Source organism: Hipposideros armiger, unplaced genomic scaffold, assembly GCF_001890085.2.
Source record: "Hipposideros armiger isolate ML-2016 unplaced genomic scaffold, ASM189008v1 scaffold_176, whole genome shotgun sequence".
Classification (NCBI taxonomy): domain Eukaryota; kingdom Metazoa; phylum Chordata; class Mammalia; order Chiroptera; family Hipposideridae; genus Hipposideros; species Hipposideros armiger.
The window spans coordinates 1,006,007-1,032,345 of NW_017731526.1; the positions used below are offsets into that span (position 1 = coordinate 1,006,007).

Below are 26,339 nucleotides of genomic sequence, written 5' to 3' on the forward strand. Positions count from 1 at the left end.
CTCCTTCTCTCTCTCCTTCTCTCTCTCTCCCTCTCCCCCCCCCAATCTCTCTTCCCCTCTCTCCCTCTCTCTTCTTTTTTTCCTCTCTAACCAGACAGCGGGAGGGTTCCTGGCTCCCAGCCAGCCCAAAAGCCTCTAAGTGTTTTGCACTTGTTTCAGGGAGTAGCTAGCTGCCCGGGGATTTTTCAGCATTTTCACTAGAGAACAAAGAGTTCTTTACAAAGGAAAGGGGGGTGGGGGGGAGTCAGCTTAATGTCTGATATATGTTTTTCTATTTTTATTAGTTTTTCGCCTAAAAAGAAAGAGACAGGAACAGAACATTCACTCTATAAAAACACAAAGACATTCAAAAGAAATATTTTTTCCCCATCACCCCAATATATATACAGACATAAAAAATAAAAAGGAAAAAGACTAATTAAGTTGGGTATGTTGCTCTTTTCTCCTCTTTTAATCTTTCTAAATCCAACTGTTCTTCTGCTCACTCTATGCTATTTTTCTCTACTCACAATAAAAGTTGTTCAGGATGCACCTTCTCTGGTCATCTCTTGCCCCTTTCTGCTTCTCCAAAATCCTGTGGCGGAGAGAACAAGAGTCCACCAGAAAATCAATTTAATGCCGAGAACATCTTCTACTCCTGCCACTTGGGTAAAAAGTTAATTATGGAATTTGGGTTCCCAGAATATCAGTGGGGTACATTAGTTCATTCGGTCTCGCAAGTTTTTGCATCCATCCATCTGCTTCAAAGGTGTCACTTGTCAGTTATTAAGAAAGGTACAAAGGGAGTAGATATTTGTATTTTATCTTTGTTTCTATCTAATTACGTAAATGGCAAAACCCCCAGAGAGATTACTTGCCCCCATCCGTGATACAGTAGTTCAAGCGAAAGACAGTACAGACCAAGATTTTTCAATGATTCTGATTGCCATGTAGCTTTGTGTTCTCCATTTGATTTTTGCCTGTGCCTGTGTGTTTTTTACCGTGAATTTGTGTTTGTAGCAAACATTCTACAGTGCTTATCATTTTCAAATTAATGCTCCCACAAAAGAAAAAGAAATCAGCATGAGCTCTATGTGCAAAATGTAGTAAACAATTCCATCTTTTCTGTATGCTGTACATTTATACCTTTATCCTAATATTAATGAATTATGAACCCAAGAAAATGATTTCTTTCGAAAAGTTATTGTAATGCATTTCTATTTTGATTGTCATTTGGCACTCTTATTAAGGTACCTAATAGAAACAAAACTGAATAAGGGGGAAATTTTATAAGCACCACAAAAATTTTATATATTATGTATAGTACCTAACTACAGATAACTATTTTACGAAGTGGAAACTAGCTACAACAGTGGTTTCAAGATTCAGAAACTCTTTTTTTCTTTTTCATTCACCGAAAATATAATCTATTTTTGTCCCTGGGGAGGGAAAATATAGATATATACATTTTTCCATATTTTTAGAATGCATTTATATAATTGCTGCTTAAGGGTGTAATACATAGCAGGGGAAAGTGTGATGTCTAGTCAGTAAACCCTTCTGACTGGGAGGTGTGAGCGCCTTACTTTTGAAGTAACTTGATAACAAGGAGTCTTGGGGGGTGGAGGGGAAACCTTACTGTGTATGTGTTGCCTCAGTAATGACCCTCAGAGAAAAAAACAAAAGCTAGGTGGCAAGTGTTTGCACTTGAACTCGAAAGACATTAGAATTGGGGGAACTTCTGGCAAATCCAAAATTTTCTAGGGTAGCTCCCTTCTTACTTACAGTTATGTGTTTTCTTCAGGAAAAATCTTGTTTTGCCTTCAGACTTTTCTATAGTTTTGTAGATATTTTGAATGCTTTTAATAATGCTGAAGGAGAAAAATATCTTTAAAAAGGAAGTCATCGAAATAAGAGAAAAGAAAAACCGGTCCTCGAAAAGTTTTATATTGAAGGCAAGAGTTATTTTTTCCTTTTTGGCTTGTTTCTGATCACCCCCCCCCCCGCCCCCACCATACACACACACCCCGAACTCTTTTGTTGCTGTGGGCTGTTGTGCTTGTCTTTTTATTTTTTGTTTTGTTTTTTTGCTTTTGCTTTTATTTATTTATTTTTTTTGCAGGGGGTCTATTTTTGATGTGCCCAAGGGGGTTTGTGAAAGGGGTAGAGGGGTGATGGTCAGAGGCTGGTACTGAAACCTGCACTATCCCCTCTTGATCCCAACTCAGGCAGCTCCTATCAGCTAGTCGTGCCGCCAAGAGTACAGTGAAAGGTGATAGCTGTCATTCTGGGATTCTTCATGGATCTGACCTGAGAGTAACACATTCACAGTCGAGGAGAAAAGGGAAAAAAAATTGAGGAGGAGGAAAGAAAAGCTCTTTGAGCTGGAATACACTGGCCCTTTCTTCCTGTAGGCAATCCGCTCCAGTTCTTGGCGACGTGTCCTGCACTATCAGATATCATATGACTTTTTATTTAGATTCCTTTTCGGAGAATGGCCTGTTAGGACTCTGTTTGTTTTCTTTTATTTAATTTCCTTCTCCCTTCACCCACTAGTTTTGTGTATCTGTGTGTTTGAGTGTGTGTGTGTGTGTGTGTGTGTGTGTGTGTGTGTACGCGCGCGTGCGCGCACGCGCATGCATATGTGTGTGCAATTTTTATCTTTGTTTTTGTTCTGTTGATCTGATGCTTTATTTAAGGACAAAGCTTTAATTATTTCAGTATACTAGTTTAATCATTTGCCAAAAAGAAACCTCATTCTAGGCATTTTGGGGGGTCGGTTTTTAAACACATCCATTAACACACGAGGCTGGAGATCCTAAATGCTTGCTGGCCGGCCCTTGGCGCACTCCCTCACCTTAATTTAACCCTCCCCCTCATCAGCATGCATAGGAGTATAAGTTAGGAAACACCTGTGCTGAGTTGAGAGGGAAACAAAAGTAGAAGCAACTTCTTCAAATCTCCACACTCCTAGTTTCACTTTAATAAACTTTTTTTAATCGTTGATTTTTTTTTTTGGCACCTTCTGCTGAGCTTGAAAGCATTCGAGATACTGAGAGATGTCTGTGGGGCTTTTGTGAGGCCAACTGAGCACCCCTGGAAAGGAGACCAGGGGCTGAAAGTCATTCAGAGACTTAGGAATTAAGTGAGAGATTTAAATAAGATCTGTGAGATCTGTGAGATCTGTGGGCTGTGCAGGATCTGGTGATAGACGGTAAAATGGAATACTTAGGGGAACTCAAGGAGGAGGGAGAAATTCCCAGCTAGGGGTAACACAGGCATTTCTGCTGCAATCAATACTTTAAAAAACATATTTAACCTTTTTTTTTTAATTTTGTATCACACGAAACTTAACCCAATGACATGCCTTCCTCTCCATGCTTGCTATGTAAAACAGAGGAATTATACTGACATCATCCTGGGTTTCTCCTAAATTTTTAATGTATTTTTCAGTTTTAAAGAGTTCAGATTTTAGTTAGCAAAAGAAAAATATAACGTCTCTAGGTATGCAAATGTTTGTCTATACATTAATTCTTACCGCTACTTAACTTTTATAGATGTACATAATAGATCCTGTTTGGATCAAGATTTTTTTTTAATTGTGAAAAGCAAGACTGCCTTGAAGGTTCATATGACCATTGCATTCTTTAAGCCCATAGTTTTTAATTCCTTGCTACTTTCTCTAAAATTATTTTTTACAGACCTTAAATTTCTAACGCCTTATCTTAGCCAGAGGTGCCTTTTGTTGAAACTTGGAGGAAAATCTATTCCACCCCTTTAAGAGAGTACCCAAAAGGGAAGGGAGAACTATTTTTCGTTCAACAAAAAATTTTAGAAGCCTTTTTTCCCCCAGCGGAGAACTCCAAAACAGCTTTGTCTCAGAACGTGAAACTTGGCATGGATAAGAAATGTGAGTTTTGCTTTGTTTGAGGAAATTTGTTTTTGAAACAACAATGTTATAAATATTTTTAAGTTGCCTGCTGAGCATGCGCTGTATCTGACTTTATTCATAGTTTTAAACACACACCAAAGTGCAGTCTTCTGAATGGCCACAGGTAAGGCTGTTGATTTGTATGATCTTTCTCAGAGCCACCTTCAGTGAGTCTTCTCAGTTTTCCAGAAGGGAAAAGAGTGAGAGCTGAGTGTAGACCTGGACTCCCTTCTAAAAATCATAGAGCAAGAGTAGATTCCCCCATTAAGGCTTGCACATTACACTTAGGGTAAGTACTATTCAACTTTCCTTTCTTATAGGAGTCGCCTGCCTTAACTTTTCAGCATAATACTAGCAGAGTAAATTTTAAAAAAAAAAATTTTTTTTAACTCAATGATGTATTTGACTGAAGTAAGAAATTTGCAGGTTTTTTAAGGGCGTCTGTTGTGCATAAATTTGGGGATACGAGAATTTGCCAGTGAAATGATAGCAGCTCTGTGCTTACAGAGCAAAGATGTGCTAGTCTGAACATGCCTGAGCTCATCTGGAATCGAAAGCTAAATCTTAGGTGGGCCTGTAATAATACCAGAAAGTGAACACATGTATCTTTTGTGCAACCTTCTTTTTTTTTTTTAAGCCAGGCATCCAAAGGGAATGACAAAAGAATTGGGTTCTCTCTTGTTTAATAAGTAGTCATACTTTGCTTCTGGAGACATATTTCCAGTTGTTTTGTTTTGTTTTGTTGTTGTCATCGCTATTGAGGTCTATTATTTCTTGTCAGTGATTTTTAACACTTTCCATTTTTCAGAATGCTTTATTTCCATTGATTCGGTTTGATGTTTCCTCACTTGGTTACCTTTCTCAAGTCTGCGATGACCCTCTCAGGCTTTGCAATTCTTATCGATTCTTGCCAGAATATATTTATTCATTAGCTGTTTGTTATAGTTATGGTAGAGATGATCTCGTTTTTCAGGCCTTTATAACTATCCAAACATTTTTTTCATTTTGAGATGAAATGCCTCATAGTTATTCTTGACTCAGAACTGAACTTGTCTTGCAAAGGCTTGAAGAAAATCCAATTAGCCATTTTTTGAGAACTAAATATTCTAATAAATGCAAATGAATTTTTTACAATATACATATTGATATGCAATGCTTTTCTAATTTGTTTTTCCCATGCTGTAAAACAGAACCTGAAACTTACATGTATTTTTTTAGAAAAGGAAAGAAACCTGCCAGGTTAATGCTGATATTTTAAATGCCCAGTCTAAAATAATTCAGTTTTTTTTTCTATGCACGTATTACCTTTCAAAGTTATTCATTAATACTTTGTGCAGATATACATACGCGCGCGCGCGCGCGCGCGCGCACACACGTGCACACAGAAAAATGACTCCACTTTATATTTATATTCTGTTTTTGCATAAATGAGGGTTAGCATTAATGCAAACTTTTATTTATTATAATTTTTATTTTTCTCTAATTTAAAAATCCGATTAATTGTTGCCTCCATCTGATTACTTAATATATGTATATACTTATTAATATCTATTTGTAGTCTAATAATTTATCTTAATTTATAAAGTATTTTTATGTCTTAACATACTCCCAAATATTACACAGCCATATTAACGTTCAAGTTTATTCAGATACAATTTGCTTGTTCCATATCTGTTACTGTGGGTTTTTTTTTACTTTCCCAATCTAGAAAGACTGTGACCATTTTTTCCTATATGTGGTTTCTATATGTCTTCAGTATTCTGAAGAAGAAACTTTTTAACCTGGTAATCTCCTGGAAAGCTTTCGAACTAGTGGGAGAAGTATTTTTACCTTGCTACCCCCTGGTCTGTCTGTTTGCTCTCACTCACTGCACCACGCCTCACCAACAGCAACCCTGAAAAAACAACAATAATAAACATGATAGGATAATTTTTCTGATCACAGAACCGGGAAATACCAAAGAAAATTGTGGCATCTGAAAGGAAGTGCCAAGAGCTTCTCCAGTAAGATCAGCTGTTTTCGTACATTTTTTTTTTGTCTTCCCTCAATTTTGTTTGTGACTTTTTTGGCTTGCTAAAGCATACCCCCATCATCTAATGAAGCCACAGCAAATTCCCAATGCCACAGCAACACGATGCAGCTGGGGAGAGCCCCGAAGAGCTTGCTCCTGGGTGGCTGCAGACTTCCCTACCAGTGATGCAAGGCAGGAGGAGTAAGTAGGCTGCTCTTCTCTTTGCTTCTTACCTGGGCTGCTCAGCCGGCCAGGTAGTTACTTTCTTTCTGTTGTTTTCCCGTCAGCTATCTGGGGCTTTTCCTTCAATAACCAATAGCTTTCTACCTCTTTCCGGGGATGATTTACATAGCAAAGCATCCCCTTCTTCTTTTATATTGAAACATGGAAAGCTTTGGAGATTGGGGAAGAGCAAAGGAAAGAAATTCAGGATCTCTGGGAAATACTCAGTAAGGCATCAAATTCAAAGCCGTTTTTTTTTTGGAGGGGGAGGGGTTTGGTTTTTTTTGTTTGTTTGTTTGTTTGTTTTGGTCTGTAACTTTTCAATTCCCTCCAGCGTCTCTAAGAGGTTGAAAGTGGTGAATGGGATAACTTAGGATAACTATAGGGTGCAAACGATGATCTAACTGATTCAGTAGATGGAGCTCTTCCCCCTAAGTCTGTGCTTACATTAACATCCCACTCTAGTTTGTGGGGCTCTCTGTTCTAAGGTGTGTCCTACTACACATGGACAACCAAGGGTGTAGATGGCTGGAGAAGAGATTTCCTGGCAGTTTCAAAAGAGAGGAAGCATTTGTTCTAAAACACAAAACATAGTGCAGGAGGGAAGTAAAGATGGGTGGCAAATGAAGTTTACATGTCTAAATTTTTCCCTGTTTGTTGATATTCTTAAGTACGAAGTTAAATCCTAGTACTTACTGTACAAGTGATTATTACTGGAACTGTAGAAAAATGTATGGAACTTACAGAATTTGGGCTGTATTTGTTACAAATCTTTCAGGGTATCTGACCTGTGCAGATCTCCTCTCATTCGATTCTGCAAAGGAATCTTAATACTGTGGTACAATTGTTTCATCCAATTAGTCGATCGAACCTGGCTGAAATGTTACAAGTTCTGAATTCTGACAGTGCAGAGGGGGGCAAAGCAGCTGTGCTAGTAAAGTACCTGTAGGGAAGCCAAAATATTTTCAGCAATAATTGAAGATAGATCTCCAGTATCTGTTTTAATATGAAAAGAACTACTTGTTTATTTCTTTAAATTAATTGAAATTAATAATTGCCATAAAATTCATGTCGGTGTTATATTATTTGCAGTACTAAGAAAGTAAGTTTGATTACATCCCTCCCTGGTACCAGGAGGAAAAATATATGTATACTGTATGTAATAAATTATCTTCCTTGGTGGAGGGTCTTCTTACAGTTTGGAGATATTATTGAATATCTCTTGTTAAATCTTGATAAGATCATTTGGCCAAAGTAGAGCTGGGCTTGGCTTTAGTACCATAAGAAATAGCATTTTTAAAGGACTTGGATTTCCTTTGCATACCACGTGTCTGAGTCCGATACGGTCCAGGAAAATAAGAGAGGATGAGACAAAACTATTCCTAAGCAGCCGCCGTAGGCCAAACACTGAAACAGTGCCAACCTGGACCAATCAGGCTGGCTTCTCAGAAGATACATGCTTTTGTCAAACACTTACATGAAGAGAAAGCCCTTGAAATTTTATTCATGTGAATGATTCTTCACTAATTCCGATAAAGTCCATGGTAATAAATTCAATGATTTTTATTCCTTTTTAAAGCAGAAAATGTAAATTTTGTTGTCCAGCTAAAGATCTCTACATGTTGCATTCTGACATCTTTTAAACAAACCTAGCCTTTTGAATTTAACCGAGTGAAAAACTTCTCACAGAGAGCAAAGAGTAAAATTGATGGAAACTCAAAATCAATTCCAAACCCATTTCTGGCATGATGAGAATAACATTTGTGCTGTGTTTAAAGCAGTTTAAAACAAGAAAATGATAAAATGATCAATATACTTACAGCCAAAAATAACCAGTAGAGAATGATCTGTAATCCATTCCCAGACCTGAAACCCTACACTTCTGATTGAACATGAAAATATACGAATATATCTTTTATAAGGTGGCATTATGAGCCTTATAATATAAAGGAATGATGAAATGCCAAGGTTTCAACTCTATTTATGCTATGTATTCAGAGTTTAGCCAAACAAAAATTCCTAGATTTAAACTATTGTATTGTACTTGTATATACCCTGACCATAGAAAGAACAAAAGTTAAGGAATGTATAGACTGTCACAGTGAACTACACTGCCACTTCACAGTCTATGTACTCTATTTTTTTTAAAGGTTTAAGCTACAAGCCAAAAGAATGTTTTAGGCTATAGCTAAAAGTCAGTGAATTAGTCAGTGTGGAATAGAATGAATATTTCTTTAAAAATACTTTGACTCCTGACTAATTTATTAAGCTCAATACACACATAAATATAGATCACACATATTTTATGCTTATTCTACAATAGATTGTAAGACTAAGTTGACACTAATAAATTTTGAAACTGTGAATTGAAGGTCAGTGAAATGCCACTGTCCGGGTTTACAAAAACCTGTCTAGACTTAAGATTTTGCCCCAATGAATGACTTTCTACCAATTTTTCCAGTCATTGGATAGGCTAGTTATTTATTGATCAGATAAAATAAAATTGTCCTTCTGGATGAAGAAATCCTAGCTGAAAACTTCACATGACAACAAATTGCATAAGCACATTTCATTTGGTTGACCTAAGGCACAATAGGAATGATGGTAATTCTAATAAGCACTGTGACGATGTAACTACAAAAAAAAGGCCTGTGTGATTACATCAGTAAGAATGAACTCAGTGGGCAAGGTCAGAAGGGTGAGACGCGGGAGCCGGGGTGGAGTGGGGGCTAACGAGGGAAGTTATCGGAGATGTTTAAAGCTTGTGGCTGGCTGCAAAATTAACAGATACTCAAAAGAGTCAGTCAATTTTAAAACTAGATAGATAGGCAATATTTTTCCCTATAGGATATAATCAACTGTAGAATTCCGTTTTGCTGAGAATTACAGCAACCTTATAAGCCCTGCCTGTCCGGTGTGATAATAATTGTAAAGAGCTGTTATGACATCTGCTTAAAGATTCATATAAGTGTAATTGTTATAGGAACTTGTTATGCTATTGTTTGAAGTTGAAAAGCTCTGCTTTAAGTGTCGACAAAGCACATATCAGCATCATAGAATCATAATCATTGCATCTTAGAGCTTGAAGGAGACTTAGATATCTCATTATGGGTGAATGGGTTAGCAAGCTCTCCAGAAAGGAATATTGAAATATCTGGTGTAGGACCATATAGAATTTGAAAAAAAAGAATGCATGTTTTATATATTACAATGATATATTTGGAAAGCACAATTTAAGAGAAAAGCTTAAAAAAACAGAGAAAGTAAAGCTCTGCAAATCCATCTTGGCTAGTGGGGCTGTACATTGGATTCTGTGAACCAGGACTCTAAATAGAGGAGTGGCAGAATTTACCGAAAAGCACAAGGGTTTATTTTCATCGAAAGGGGCAGGGGGGTTAACAGATTAAGAAATGCTCTTTGGGCTGAAACCATTCACTTTGCCAATTAGAAAATTTAAACAGAGAAGTGACAAAACTTCTTCAAGATGTGAAAGACAAACTGTACTACAACTCAAGTTTTTTAGCTACTCCACCACAAGCCTGACCCCTAAAACAGATTTATAAAAGTAAAAAGTAGATGATATTTCAGAAATAATTGAAGAAGAGATCAAAGGAACCAAACCCTCGAGGTTTCCATTTCTGTACCAATATCCCCACCTTAGATAAGGCAGGAGCGAATATGTGTGGTGAGGGTAAGGCATTCTGGGAAAGGTAAGAGAATGTACCCACATCATGAACTGCCTAGGCACCTCCTGCTGTTAACACTGCTCCCCTGACCCCCACATTCCCTCCAAGGTAATCTCATTTCTTGTATCTCATTTCTCTTCTTTCCTCTACCCTTACTAAAAAAAAACAAAAACAAAAAAAGAAGAAGAAAAAGGAAAGAAAAGAAAAAAAATTTTTTTGAGAAATTGTAGTCAGAAGATCTTTCAGAAAAGAGTCCTTCACTTAGAAATCATCCCATACAGATCGGTGTATCTTATTTTACTAAAGTATACGTTCTAATCAGAGGGTGCTGATTCAACACGTTTGAACACATTACAACCGGGGCTACTCCTCGTTACCTAAGCTTGCAGCACATACATAATCACATCCCCTGGTGTTTCCAAATAGAAGCAATTTCTGTCTCCTTGATTTCTACAATACTCTATATTTTAATGGCTCCTGTCATAGTCTGTCATACACATTAGCCATTTGTGTGTTTCTTTGTAATGTGAGGATCTTGAAACCTTAGGCAATGCCCTTAATTTCACTGGACCTCACTTTCCACTGCTGTAAATGGAAAATGATAACTACCTTGCTGAAATATTGTAAGAATTCCTTGAAAAGGAATGTAAAATACTGAGCACAATGATTGGCACATGGTCATCACTCAGTATCATTCTTGCTGCTATTACTACTATTCTTAATAGCCCCTTGCCTCGCGTTTTTTCCAACAATATTCTTCTTGAGGTCACAGATAGATCTTATTGAGTTCAAAATCTCCTACAGAAACAAACAAAATGACTTTTACGTACAAGGAACGGAATACAAATATATTGAATCTTTTTATGCAAGTCCATTACTTCCTTAACAAAATCCTTAAATTCTTTCCTGGAAGTTCAGAACAGTGTAAAGTCGTGACCACTGCCAACCTCCATACACCATAAAAGATACCACTGTTGCTCACTGTAGAAAGTTAGGGCCCCCCTCTCTTTCAGGCTCCCAATAGTCCCTCCAGCCACTTAGGACTGCTCTTTGCAGCATCCCCAGAAGTGTCAGCTTGTAGTTCTGGTTCATGTGATTAATGAGCTTGTTATACCTCTGTCTGTAGCCTGAACTAGAAACTTTCACTTTGGAGAGCAGGTCAAGATATCGAATTTAATTTTAGTTGCATCTGTTATAAGCCAATTGTGTATTCATTACATTTATAGATTCCCTCTCCAGCCATATATTTTCATGGCTGTTGAGAGCACCTGAATCTGTGTTGAATGTCCTTAGATTTTACTTTGGGGACCTGAAAATGAGGCAGTGAGACATTTTTGATAGCTAGCTGTCATCTTTGGCATTTCTTCCTTTTAGTGTCTCATCTGGTCTGTGCAAAGAAGGGGGCGAGTATAGAATTTTCTCTAACTTGAGTACGGCATGATAATTCTGTATTATTGAGGTTTATGGTCAAAGCAGTTCATCGGCACATTTTTGTTTTTCCTGTTATGCAACCACATTCTGTGGAAATGAGAAACCTCTAAAAAAATGAAAATGATCACATAAGTTGAGGCATGTTGGAGTGGAGATACAGCCTTAAATGCACAGGTCCGGCTGTCGGCGGGACGGCATACAGAGTGGACTCAGGATGTATATGGATCTTGCTGGTCCTCCAAGGTCATGGTGAATCGTGAGAAAATTAAAAAGGGGGCAGATCGTGTGGCCACGGCCAGAGAGAGGCCGACAGCAGGATGTGCTCAAGTCAGGAAGAACGTTGCACCTTAATCAGCCAGACGTGGCATGTATTTGAGAGTGAGCTAGTATTTGTGAGGGGAACAAGGTCACATTTAGTAAAACTGGCAATTCAGGAAAGGGCTCTGACTTGGCCAGAGTGATGGTGTTGGCATCCAGAGAAGAAAGTTTTGCAGATTTCTGCGTGTGCACTTGCTGTGACTGGTGTTCCTGGTGGGTGGCTGAATCATTCTGATGGCATTCAACAGGAACCAGCTGCTGAGAATATTAAAATGCAAGCGTTTCGTCCTCTAGAGAGACAGGAGCATCTGCAGAGTTTTCCTATCTTGATAGTACAGATAATCCCAGGGAGCATTCTCTAGTAGTTTTAACTCTCTATTCATTTATGCATTTTTTTATCGTTATTGTCAGTATCTCACGTTCTCACCGCAGAGAAGAGTGCCGAGTCCACTCACCAGGTTGTAGAGACAGAGAGTGAGCACTTGGCCACCGACATGGTGTTGCCTCTTGGGTTTTCCCTTGAGCTATGATTCTCAAGAGGAGAAATCGGCATTCCCCTCGTTGGCCTGTCTTCATAGAAAGAGCCCCCATGCTCCTAGTCCTCGGTGAGCCCCACCAACGGCACGGAGAGGCCTCGGACTTCCCCACCCTCAATAAATACAGGCTTCTGGGGAGCTTTCCTGTTTTACTTGTCAAACTTGTGAATTCATTGCTTTCCTAGGGTGACTCGTCATTGTTTTTGGTTTTGGTTTTTGAGCTAGCATCAACAGTTGGGGGAAAGGGAGGTGCGGCAAGGAGGTTTGGACTCAGTAATCTACGAGGTCTTTTCCACCTCTAATATTTATGAATAATGTATTGAACTGATGGGAAAATGTTGAATATGTTCATTATGAATTATATTCACTGGTGTGTTGCCTAGAATATAAAAGAGCAAAGCAGTTGCAGCATAACTCGTTTCTTATAATAAATGCACTGGTACGACAGAGCTCTGTTTCCTGTCCCGATTCCACTGTGTGTCATCCCCAAACACACGCTCTACATGTCTGAGTGGCACCTGCAGACCGGGTACCTGATGGCATGAATCCAGTAGAGTCCAGGTCTTAAACAGAGGCAGCTTTCTGGAAGGTATTGAGAAATCACTGAAGCCAGTTTCACCGGGCACACGTTCCTTGGGGAATATTATGCTGCAGGGGTTACAGTTTTTACCACAAGAAAAGCAACTCAGAATTTTGTCCCGTCATTTAAAAAAAAATTAAGTATGGATAATTAATTTGTTGGCAGTGTTACATCCTAATATGAATAAGAGTGGCAGATATTTCAGAATAAAGTAACTTAACATTTAGCTTCAAAATTCAGTGTGTGTTTCTCAGTATTGTTCTCTTTCACGATTTTTTTGTTGAGGATTTATGAAAATAAAATTGTGTTTCCTAAGCATTTACCAGATAACATTGGGAAACTTGAACCAGAAGCATGACAAGAGGCACGAAATCTAGGATTTTTTTTTTAATTCACACAAATAATTAACAAAATAAATAATAAAGAGTTAAAATAACACCAAAATAGTTTTTCCCCTGGCCAAATAACAGTTGGGCCTATTTTTAATCAAATACAGCACTGGCAGTGACATGCAATATGTACCAAAATAGAGAAAGACTCTTTAAGGTCGAGAGCTTACAGGATGCAGCCCTGATGTACAGTAGAGAACAGGTCCACGTTGAAGCCGTTCACAGGGGGCGCAGCCGAAAGCTCCGGCCCTTGTAGTCCCAGGGGACCAGCGGGGCATTGGTGAGCGGGTCCTGCCTCAGGGAAGCCTCTGCTTCATGTCATGTCACCTCAGAGCTGATGGACTAGCTCCTCTGAAAGGGGAGTCCAAGACTTCACATGTATCAGTATCAACTTCCACAGCGACCTCAACTCAAACTCACTGTCCCAGCATTATCATTATTGCACGTCAGAGGTGATTTTTTTAAAGATTTTGTATTAAAATACAGCTAACATACAATAGTATACTAGTTTCAGGTGTACATCATAGTTATTCAACAGTACCCACCTAGCACTATACAGTGTTATTACCACATTATTGATTGTATTCCCTGTGCTAAAGGAGTGATCGTCATAGCAAGTCCAGCAACCGTCTGACACTGTACCATACTATCACAATATTATTGATCTTTTCCCCCTTTTTAAATTTTTCAATTAGAGTTGACATTCAGTATTATTTTATATCAATTTCAGGTGTACAGCATAGTGGTCAGACATTTATATAATTTAGGAAGTGATCCCTCTAACTAGGACTCACTTGGCACTATACATAGGTTTTCAGAGGTGATTTGTTTTTTTTCTTACGCTCTCTTAAGAGCTAAAACCCATCAGAGCCCATGAGGAACAAATATAAAGTTAGAGCAGCCACATTTATCAATAGTTTATAATAATCCCAGAGGGGAGGAAGAGAGAGAGGGAGAGAGAAAGCACAGGGGAGAGAAAAAGAGTAAAGTCTTTTTTCGGGAAATTGCTTTGCCCACTCGGAAACAATGGCTGCCCCATTGCAGAGAGGTATGACATGACAGCAGAGGTGGCAGGTTTTTTCCCCAGCTCTACCCTTCCTTACAGGACACTTCACTGAGCCTGTCTATGTAATAGTGTATTTGTCAAATAAATAGAAAACCATCTATCCTCATCTCCTTCACAGCAGTATTGCTAAGGCTGATTGTGCACACGTATATAAATGTATATACTAAAGCTATCTATTTACAGCAGGGGAGAATGACTTAAAAATAAATGAATCAGGATTTTATGTATGCATCTGTTGTGAAGGTCAATCACTTTTAAAAAAAATTAAATCCTCCTCTGCTAATTACTAATTGTTAAAACACTTGAAAATAATGACTGAGCCTATATCACCTCTGTGAAATGGACGAATTTTTCAAATCTAAGCATGATTATAGGTAGAGATTCAAATACATATTCATCTACTTACAGATCCTAGTGGCCTTACTCAAGGGAGTACGAACCTATTAAGCAAAAGAAAAGGTTAGCTTTGCCAACAGATACCTTTTAAAATATCCTAAATCAATGTCTAGTATCAAAGTATAATTGTGTCTGTAGGAGTGAACTGGTTCTCTCTATCAGACACGTATATTGTAGAAAATAGGACAAAGATACATCAGAAGACGAGGATGAGCTTCAGCCTACACACGCATCCTTGGCATCTGCCCAGGCTCCTGGTCTGTCCCGACGAGAATCAGGCTCAGTATATATAAAACCCCTAAGATTGTTGGAAACGAGGCCACATTTATCTACTTCGTACTGCTGTTATTCTTTTGATGTTCATCATGGCTTTTTAATCTCTGCTTTCTATATACAGGCCTCAGTGGAATGATAATGACATGAGGAGGGCAGGTGAAGATAAATGAATGTGATTTTTTAGACATGACGGTTACCCTCTAATAGCTTTTCTCTGCTCCATGAAAGAGAAACTGAGCTTCCATGGAGAGTGAAGTCATAGCTCCAACTTAGCATGATAAGAGGAGAGAGAGGGAGCAAGCACACAGTTAGTGAAACGAGTGAGTTTCTACTGGGCTATAACCAGGTTCTCCTATTTCCTCTATTTTTTTCCCAAACTGAAAAGAGTTATTGTGGTAATTCACCTGTGCTTCTGAGCCTGTGTGCACATGCCCAAGACCTGCTCCAGGTAAGGCCAGAAAGAAATCAGGGACAGGACTTACATCCAGGAAACTCAGCTTCTTTTTAGTAACGTCTGCTTGTTTTGTTTGGTTTTTATTTTGGTTCGGTTTTTTGGGTTTTTTTCCAGGGAAGTTTGTGTTTTTAGAAAATAGGTTTCAATTCGCAGACATTGATATCCTGGGCATCTTTAGTTTGTGACAGAAGTGGGGATCAGTAGTGGCTGTGACAAACATGGCAGAAGCCAGTCCCGTTGCAATCTATCAGACACGTTGGCAGACCCCAGATTTTTCTGATCCTTGCTGTGGAATTCAGCAGCCTCCTTACCCTAGGAAGACAGAGTTAACTGAGAGTGTTGGTGCATCTTCCTTAATCTTGGCCATGGTAACAGTGTGACTGAAATGCCTTAGTAAAAACAATAACTAGAATCAGGACCACCTTCCTGGGTATACAACCCACGCAGATGCATGGGACCCCGCTTACAAGGGCCCTGTGCTTGCTTTAATGTTCTGCTGTTGCTATCTTGAAATTCCTAATGATTTTTTTTAATAAGAGACCCCACATTTTCATTTTGCTTTGAGCCCCACTAATTATGCAGCCGGTCCTGCCTGGAATTCATCTTTCCCTGGCATGCCAGCTAAAGGTATCAGTCACGTGCCTTTTCCTACTGAAAATGATCCCCTTCTTTGATTCCTCAGAAGCTAATTCCTGCGTTAAACTCTGGAGATTTCTGTCCATACAGTGTGGTTAAGAAGAACCCATCTCTCCTTCCTTTCTCCAAACACCTTGAGATGATTATAATCAAGATGATCTTGATTTGTAATCAGAAACTCGGGAGTTGTCTCAGCCAAGTATTTCTTGCTAGAGGTTAATACTTGGGAGAAATGGTGTTGCAGTGAAGTCTCTGCCCTTTATTGGATAGTTAAAAATAGGCTTCAACCATTAAATTGAAAATTTAAGAAGAACATCTAGTATTCAAGTTATCTTAGACTAGATACAAACCATGATCGTACACATCGATGTATTCTAAAAACAACTGGATCTCGCAGCTCTGGCCCTGGGCCTCTGTCAGCCTCCGGCTCCCATCCTGTGTGCTCTGTGGCCTCCTTTTCCTTTTCCCTTCTGCCTTCAGCTCATATCAATCCTTCCATCCTTCTTACTCAAAATTGGCATTGAGAGGAGGGCGTCCCTCTCTTTAGTCTACCTGTGGCGTCTAATTAATGGACATAGTTCTTGCTAAGTTTTATACTGTTCAAACGCACATTCCCTGCCGCCACCTTGATGAGAATGAATGACAGAATTGTAGGGTCTGGATTAGATCCCACAGAGGCTCTTGGGCCTGTCCACTGTGGCCGTTTATTAGAACCATGCCTTCACCAGAAGAACCCAGGCCTCCTGACTCCCTGGTTGCCAGTCAGAGAGGCTTTTGATGACTCAGGGCGTCCTGAGCAACCCTGAAAGATACAGTCAACATGACTGGCCCAAAAGCCAGTTTTTAAACACCCGACCAGGAGGAGGAGGACATAGCTAGAGGAACTAGGAGCCGGGAGAGAACCCGACTGGCCACCATAAGCTAGCTAGTTAGCCCCTCCGAGGCTGTAAAAGACTTCCTACTGCTAATAATGTCTCCAGGATTATTGGGAGGATCCAGAAAGATGCTCACCTAACAGAAAGCCTCGCTCACAGCAGAAACACAGGAAGAGTCAGCTCCTCCCAGCATGTCCTCTCCCTCCTTCCCGCTCTTCCACGCATCTATTCTTCCTCCCCTGCGAAAGGAAGGAAAGCAGGAGGGATCTGACCAAGAGGTGCCAGACTGTGTCGTCTTTGAGAGTATAAACTGTAGGACCGAATAACCTGTCTTTCCCTGCACCAGGTAGGCTAAAGTTGGCAAGTTTTTAAATCACTGCTGACCTCCTGTCTAGTGACAGCACAGCCATGACACAGCACAAGGGTCAAAGCATTACTCATCTCCCAAGGGATTTTTCAGTGCTGCACCAGCTGCAGACAAGGCCCAGGGCGAAAACTGCAAAGGAGATTTAGTCCTTTTCAGCTGTGGCCACTCCCATCCCCCCCCTCCTCCGCCTCCAGGGCCTAGAGTCCTCCCCTTACTCTGATTCTCTCCCCCAACCACCCCTGTTCCAAAATTATCCCTACCCCTTCCCCCTGCTCTGACTCAAAGCCACTTTACACTAAAGCAAGGCCTGTTAGAGTAGAAGTGATTAGAGCATGAGGCATGAATGACTTAACCCCCCTATGGGATGTCTGCATCTCAGAAGTGTTGGAAATTGAAATGTATCTTATTAAAAAGGGGATGTATGCTCCTTGCTTACTATAGGTGGCTATCCCTTCAACCAAACAAGTCTGCACAGAATCAGCCAGGTCCCGATGCAGCTGTACCCACCCACCCCACCCCCTTCTCAATATTTGGTTGCATATGTGATGTGAACTCAGAAAAGCAAACTTGTTTTCCTCGGAGAGAGAGGGCAAAAAACCATAAGTTTACACAGTGAACGATCAAACCCTGGACGATTACAGAGGGTCTCTTACAAAAATATGCCACAGTATCATTTTTTTTAATATGAAAATAAGTTTCTATCTTGGATAGCCCAGACCCTAATGGGTATAGATATGAAAGTAGTGTCAATAAGTTTAAAATCCAACTGCTTTGCAATAAGTCACAGCTCCCTACCTCCTGTGAACTCTGAGCATTTTGCAAATTTGAATAATCAGTCATTTTGAGTTTCCTCTTTTCGCAGAGGAGGGTATGAAAATCTAGATGGGACAGGACGTTTTTCCTGGTCACCCGACTCACCTGCAGAGCTGAGTGCGGGGCCCTAGGGAGGTGTAACTTTTATATCCTATAGCTGGGGAGCTCTTAAGAGCACCTGCATCTGCTGCAGCCGGCTTTTTCCATCTTTCAGTCGTTTCTCTTTACTAGCTGTTGCTCCTGCAATGTGGGAGAGAATGTTAGCAGGAGAATCAAAGGGAGGCAAAGGAGCATTAAGGGAACGTTAGTAACTATTGAAAAGACATTTTGACCTGTTTCTGAGTTATCAATGTAATAGTATTTGTTGCCAGGAAATGCACCGATGGCTGGCGGGTGGGAGGCTGGATTGCACTAGCAGCCTGCTCTCAGGGGCCCTCCAGTTACAGGAGGTGGTAATTCCAGTTAATAAAAGGGTGAACTTCAAACACATTTTAACCAAATCAAATTGTAGCGGGAAATATCATATTACTGATGTTCAAGCCGACTCACAGCTGGTAACATTAGTCAGTCTATAGGCCCCCAATTCTGACTTTTCAGCATTTTCAGATGAGTTTCTGGCACTGAGAGAGTTCCCCAGGCACATTGTTATGTCGGCAGAGGAGATTTTTAACTAACATAGGAGCTAGCATAAATGAAAAAAAAATTTTTTTTTCTTGTTAGAGTTTGTATAAGATTGTCAGATATTTAAATAATATGTTACCAAGCCAAACTTCAGGTGGCTGATAGGAAATCTCCTAGAGCCAAGGAGTTTTAATTTTTTTTTTGTTGTTTTGGTTTTTTTCTATGACATGTTGGCAAATGATAAAAGTGATTCACTCTGCTCACCAGAGATGCTGGGCAGAGTTCCGCCAACACTGATTTTATGCCATGAAAAGCACAAGGCGTGGTGAAGAGCACAGGCTTTGTGTCCTGGCGCTTGGAGTGGAATCCCAGTTTAGCCCCTGCTAGCTGTGTGACCAGAGGATATTTACCTAACCTCTCTGGACCTTAGGCACCCCACATAAAAAACGGGCATCCTGTCCTTCTTTCATTGTTGGTACAAGGATCAAATGAGATAACGTATATGAAGAGATCCACATATAAGAAAAACTGCTGGGCAGGTACCAAGTATTCAAAGGCGATCATTGTTATTTTCTACCCTTTTTGTGTCTGTGGTTTGCAAGGCTTTTCTTTTTTATGTTTTTTAAGAGTTAATTATGTTTTAAGACTAAAATGCATAGGTTTTAATATGATGCTAAAAGGAAACAAGCTATGCATACCCTGCAGAGTGATCTGGCCAGTCCTTTCAGAGTGAGAATCTGTTGGCCCCTTCACCGTAGCACCAGGTAGCCTAGACTTTCCTTTATTAGCCTCCTCTGGGTTCATGCAGTTAGATCATAGGACACATTTTACCCAAATCAACTGGAGCCCCTGGTAACACAGGCCCTGGTAACACAGGGCCACGTTATATGGGCATAGGTGAGACAGTGGAGCATGTGGCAGCTGGAACGCTCTGTGCCCCTTCCTTACCTGCCCTACTCCAGCTAACCTTAAATTAGGAGAGAGGTCAGACATCGTTCTGTGGGGCCGCCTCCTGTCCGGACTTTTTTCTAAACTTTTTCCATGTGCCTGAGTCTCCATTTTCATAGAGATTGGTTCTGATTTGGTTCGCCTACACTCCTGAAGCTCTAAAAGCTTTCCATTGTGGGCAGATTGTCTCAAATACTGTATTTGAGGATGGAAAAAAAAAAAACTCTGCCCAAATGTAAGCACCATTGAATCAAAGAAACAGTATTTTTTTTCAACTGCATTCTTTGAGGATCCAGACAACCTTGAATCCTTTACAAAAGCACATCAGTAATGCCATCCTCCCTCTTAAAAAGACACACACACACACACACACACACACACACACACACACACACACGCATGTGCGTGCGCATGCGCATACACACACACAAACACACACACACGCACGCACCAACTACAGAAGGCCACCATTCATGATGTAAAGGGTTAGAGTGTCCAAGAGGAATAAAAATTGGAAAAAGTGATTCTATAGTTAGAACCCAGGCCCACACCAGGACATCCAAATTCTGTTTTCTTCTGCGTGGGAACCTGTCTTCTTATATGGATCCCATATAAGTGTCTACTGAACCCCAAATCCACCGTCACTATTTCTAGGGAGCATGGATTCTGACTCGTCCTCTTTAAGGGCTTTCAGGGAATTCGTTTGTTCCTGTTTTGAAAGACATCGTAGTACCTATACCAAGGGCACTTTACATGGGCAAATTGTTTCCCTCACTTGTAAGGATGGAACCATGAATTTTACCTCCTGTCACTCTAGAGTGGTTAAAAGACTGAATTTTTCACACTAGTATGGGGAAAAAATGTCATTCTAATGCCAACTTTCTACAGGGTGTTAATCATCATCTTACTCTCTGGAGCTGATGCAGACCCACTAGCCTGGCCCATCATCCATGTTGACTCCTCTTTCATCCGTGCACACTTTTGGTAAACATTAATTACAGGACAACTCTGTGTGAGAAGTTGTGGATACAGAGTACATATCCTCCCGCCCCCCCTCCCCCACCACACACACACACACACACAGCCTAGCCAAACCCCCATGCATGCTCATGGCTTGCTGACTTAAAGCTTGGGTGGTCCAAACCCCTTCCTTTTTGTGCATTGAGCCATTTTAGTAAGTCTGTAGCCAGGAGGTTTTGCTTCTTCTGAACTGTTAAGACACATATTTACGAGTACGTCTCATGGGGCACTGGTTACGTACTGTGCTATCGTAGAGGGTGTTGATATGTGTCTCATTCCTCCTACCACTCGTCAATAAGCTTCATAAATACAGAGATTGTATGTATACACAGTTTGTATCCCTTTCAACACCTAGAATGTACCATCAACAATTAAAAAATACATAGTGAATATTATAATTTTAAGAAACAAAATTAACAATAGCATGTAAGTATTTGGTAACAAGCCATCTTTTCTGAACTCCATGAATGCCTACCCAGAAGCTATCCTACAGAAAACATCCCTCAGTTATATCTGTGAAGCGTAAGGATTTTTTTCCAACTTAGTATTTATAGGTTTTATTTTTTCCTACTCTCGGTTGACAATATTTGCACATAGTAGGTTTTTAATAAATGGTTATTGATTTATTAATTAAAACCATAGACTAAAGCAATGATTTCACATTTCTTTGTGTTAAAAAATAGTCATTTTTGATCCCCATCTACATCTTTATCTTCAGGTCTGGTCAACCCCTGCAGCATAGATATCCCAGGATTTCATTCCAAGTGGCACCTGCCTTAGGCTTAGACGTGGTCATGAGTGTTAGTCGGCCTCTTTATCAGGCCTCTTACAGCACAGAAAGAAAATCTTTTTTTTTGTCTCCTCCTCTTCCTCATAGAACTGTTAGAGTTGAATGAGACCTATGTCTATATAAAAATCGTTTAATTCCTGGAACAAATGTAATATCGGATCCGTAATGTCAGACAGAGGAAGCTTTGGCATCCCAGCACACCGGTCATTTTGTGCATCCTGTGTGTTGCTCTCATCCATGGACCCGAGGGGTGAGGGGTTTATTACTCTAAGCTTTTAGATTAGATGCACATGATCCATACCAGCTGCATTAACTGTGTGCTCAGCCCCAAGAGCCAGCTGATTTAATAGGTCTTCTCCAGCCTTACACAAGCTTCACCATTCCTCTCCAACCTGATTAGATCCTAAATTTAATCCACACAAAATGATCCGAAGCCAGTCACTTCTGTGCGAGGTCACAGGACGTGAATTAGCAAAGAATTCCAAAACTGGTACATCCTTCCAGTGTTGCATTGGTTCTCCCTCAGAGAGCCTGTCTCCCAGAAAGCCGGGGGGAGCCAGTCCCTCCCAGGCTAGACGCTCTGTTGAGTCATGTTTACTGTCCCCTTCAGAAAGGTTCCAAAAGCAAATGCGAGAGGTTGCCGACTGCAGGGCCATGTGGCGTGCATGCTACTGAAGTGAGAGGCATAGCACACACCTGCTTTCTGGCGGTAGCAGGCCATCTTGACTGTGCCATGCCACAAGTTAGCATTTTGGATGAGCAATTGCCATTCTGTTGTTTTCTTCTCAACACATGGTGTTCAAAAACAGTTAAAAGAAAACTGTACCCATTTGCTCATCCCAGAAATCTAAAATTTCAGAGAAGCATGCCAAATTAATTTTCACATAATATTTTCCAAGCTTTTTCTTTGCACTGAGAAATGAAAGTTCTCTTTTTGAACTCTTGGTGTCCCGGTCTGAGGTAAATGGGTGCAGTTTCTCTTTAAATGGCATTAAACATATCAAAGCAGGATTATATCTGTCACCGTCCTTTTTTTTTTTTCTAATGGAATCAAAATCCTTCAGGGAGTGTCCCAAATCCACATTAATGTCTTTGAGTGCTAATGTTTCCACTGGGACTTTTACATTAGCAAAATACAAGTGTGTGGTTTCCGCCCCCTCTGCTGTCTGTATAAGAAAGAGACAATTGCACATCCGTTATCCTCCATGGCCTTCAGCTCACCCGGGTCAAGGTGGTAGAAGATGACTGCAGATTTTTGGTATTGATGTTTCCTTTTTCCCTCCCGTGTGTGGCTCACCCACAAAGCTGATGTGAATGCTGTTTCCGGGATGGGTGATGCTTGGGAATCCCAGCCATGAATTTTATTCAAAAAAGACTAAACTGCAGTAGCTGTCAATACTCTCTATCGGGCCTATTACAACCTAAATTCCACCTTTGGATCTGATTGTGCAAAAATTAGACAAACACCCAGGATTTCAGGACCTCGCTATTGACACATTTGCCATTGCTTTTGGGTTGTCGGTCACGTGTCCTCGTTATTGCAATACAATTCCTATCACCCCAATCGCTCTTTTTTCTTTCTTTTAACAGAGCAATTAAAGTGACATGTTGTCAACTCTTGATTATGAAGTGGCAATGAAAGATTGCAGTGTCATAGATAGGTAATGATTATAAATAAATAATTGTAACATAATAAAATAGAATAAATAATTCTCACATCACATTGAACCTGAGAATGCACCTTTTTCTTCCATTTGAATACATTCTGGAAAGTTATAATATTTCTAGGATAGTGGTTTTTATATGTGGCGTAGAAGGGGCTGGAAAGCCCAGTATGGTCACCCTCCAAGCCCTGTCCAGAGCCTTCCTTCTCGCAGTGCCCTCCTGGCCACAGAGGGCTTTGCTTCTGGAGCTGATGGAGAAAGCCAGCCCTGGGGAGCTGGGAGGTGCCCGGCTCTCTAAGCTCACTCTGCATACTTTCACTTTCCAGAGCACTCTGTAGAACGACACTACTTCCTTAGACACCCTTCCTACCCCTTTCTCTTTCTTCCTCTTCTACACCCTTTCCCACTTTTCTTTTCTTCCCTTTCTTTTTCTAGCCAGCATGGAAATAGGTGGGGAAGTTTGAACTGAGGTGTGTTTGTGTGGATGGTGGAGCGCAGAGAGAAGGGGGACTCCTGATGCCCGAGCCTAACACTAGGAAAGAAACTCAGTGTTTTTATTTGAACAACCTTTCCCCACAGCTAAGCCTGCATATGTGGAAGAAAAGCTCAAACCTTTTCCCTTCCTCCCACACTGTACAGAAGACAAGGTAAGCAGAGGCAGTGAGAATGTCAACCCTGGATGGAAAACAAAGCCTTTACGTACAAACTATGTGCTCACCTTAAATATTTTTGAGGATAAATCCCTATCTATTGGCAATTAACAGAGAATTGATTGTGCTAGATTTTTTGTGGGGATTCTGCATGGTTTTTGTGGGGTTTTTTGTGTGGTGAAACAGCTTTGAGGTTCTTTGCTTGTTTGTTTATGTTTTAAAGCATTAGTTGTACAAAAGCTTTGCAATGTCCTGTAGACGGTCTTCTGTACTGAAAAAACATACCCTTTGCACATGAGTCATTTGAATTTACTACATTAATATTCTTTGTGGTGGGTCCAGTGTCAGTTTCTTCATGTTAGCATATTTAAATGTCAAGGTGGCGGAAAATGTGTGTTTATATTTGTATAAACTTCTGCACACAAATTAGCACCATATAGCAGATACTCACTCAAAATAACCGACGCCATTCATAGTTGTTTCATCTTTGGGTCTCCCTCTTAGCAAACCTTGGCAAAGAACACAGGCTTTTTAGGTGGACGAACTTGGATTCATAGATGAGTGCCATAAATTCCTTTCTACTTTGTGAGTCTGATCAAACTATAATCTTGCTGTGCCTGTTTCTTTACCTGAAGAAATGGGGATGATGATTTTTACTCTAGAAGGTTTTTATAAGGATGAAATGAGGTGCTATGTGTAAATCCCCTAGCATAGTACCTGAAACATGGTAGGCATGTAAACATTGTTTCCTCCCTTCCTTTTTAAGAAAAACGCCATGGAGACATGATCACTTCTTGGGTCTTAAGCTTAATATTCATGATTGTTCTCTATAACCAGAGTACTTGAACCAATCACATTAATTAGGTTTTAGCCACTCAGTTTTCATTCATTTCAAAGGAAATCACCGTGCTCTGCCATATACTAAAATATGTAGCTATATGTTTTATATAAAATATAACTGGGAGTGAATTACTTGGAGATTAGGTCCTGTGTTGGAGCGGATAGATGCATGGCTCAGCCAGGCTCTTTGCTTGATCCCCACTTCACCCTCATCCTTTCCCTAAATACCTGTCAGAGACTGGGCAGAAGCAGAACAGCATGGCCTCGACAGCCCCGTTTCTGAGCTACTTCAGGCAGTGAATTTGGGGTAGATTCTGAAGGGGAAAACATGTCCAAATACAGAGAACAGCTGAAATCAATGGCTCAACCTTTAGATTTGGGGTAGGTACCAGAAGCATTCAAATTACATCCATCATCTCCCAGTTAAATACAATACAGAGTTTATGCCTTCTCTCCTGATTCACAATTAACAATTAGGTTTTATATTCATCCAAGGGGGATGAGTTTCACTACTCGATTTTTTGGGGTGGTGTATGTTGCAGATGTAAAACAACTATATTGTAAACTCTTTGAAACAATGAAACAAACTATGTCTAATCATACGCTTTTTACTTTCATAATACTTGCACGTAGTTGGAACTCAATAAATGTTTGTGGAATGCACAAATGAATCTAGCCCATGGTTTCTTGACCATAATCATGGCAATGCTACAGCTAAGAATCCAATGGAATTGGGTCACTGATAGTCCTGAATCCATCTGTGGACTCATTACTGATAAAATTGCCAGCTGCATAATTAACTCTGTAACTACTGGCGAGTCCTCAGTTTCCTCATTTATAAAATGACTAGATTAAATAATCACTAAGGTGTAAAACCTTTCCAACTCCATTATACTATTCTTTCTCTCTAGTGAGAAATGACATGGGTTTTTTGAGAGGTCTGCAATTGTCTGAACTTTTTGTAAGTTTTTCCCCTAATGCAGAATCACAGATGAAATCTACTGGAGGGCTAGGAACTTATACTCGCTTTTAAAACTCAGGGCAACCATTGAAATAGGTGCCTTTTCATTTCAGTTACTTATCATTTAGACACTGGCACGCAACAGGCTGGTGGCAACCCGACCCCCAAAGGAGCCTGCCCTGATTCTGTCATTCCAAAAAAAGAGACTGAAAGATGCCCAGATCCCCCTTCTGGAACCTGCCAGGGCCCTTCCTCATTGGAATGGAGGCCTGCTTGTTTCTGTGAGCTTGGTTTTACTGACACAGTTGGTAAAAGACAGAAAGACAGGTCTTTCTGGTGGGGTTTTTTGTTGTTGGTTTGTTTTCTTTTAATACCTGCATATTTAATGTTGTGCTAGAGCTTGATTGTCCCCATCAGGAAAGTAGATGTTCATGTCATTAATATGCTGATTTGGTTCATGTACCAGAGAGTCAACGGCTGGTGTGGTACAATACTTCTGGGTTGTGGTTTTGGACTTTTCTCTCTCCTTTTTTCTCTCTTCCATTTACAAGAAGAAAAACACTCTACATTGTGTCCTTTGGATAATGGTTTTCTCCTTGTACCTTTGAATTTCAAAACCCTCTTTAAGTGAACAATTATCAAGGTTTCCAGTAGGAAGGCTGCCTTTGGGTGTGTCCCCTGGTAACTTGATGGCTGTGGGTACTTCGTCCCTTCAGCTCTTGGTGACTATTCTGTGTCCTGGCCCTCTCTCAGCATCACGTGGGCCTTCAAACAATAACCTCTCCCCTAGTTAGTGCTTCTTGATTACCATAATCACCAGGCTGCCTCTGTTGCTTCACCTCTCACAGATGCTCCCACATTCCTATAGAAAAAAGAAAG

At 40.2% G+C, this 26,339-nt stretch overlaps 1 protein-coding gene across 13 annotated transcripts in view; it reads left to right on the forward strand.

Annotated features, from left to right (window-relative positions):
• The window catches only part of ZBTB20 (zinc finger and BTB domain containing 20), a 769,723-nt gene that overhangs the window by 654,865 nt on the left and 88,519 nt on the right, over positions 1–26,339 (forward strand). Inside the window, exon 1 of one of the 13 annotated variants that reach the window (XM_019652242.1) lies at positions 23,590–23,656. The exons of the other annotated variants lie outside the window; for them this stretch is intronic. The gene's annotated coding sequence lies outside the window, so the exon portion shown is untranslated. Of the gene's footprint in view, positions 1–23,589; positions 23,657–26,339 lie in introns of those variants that run through there. 13 annotated transcript variants of the gene reach the window in all.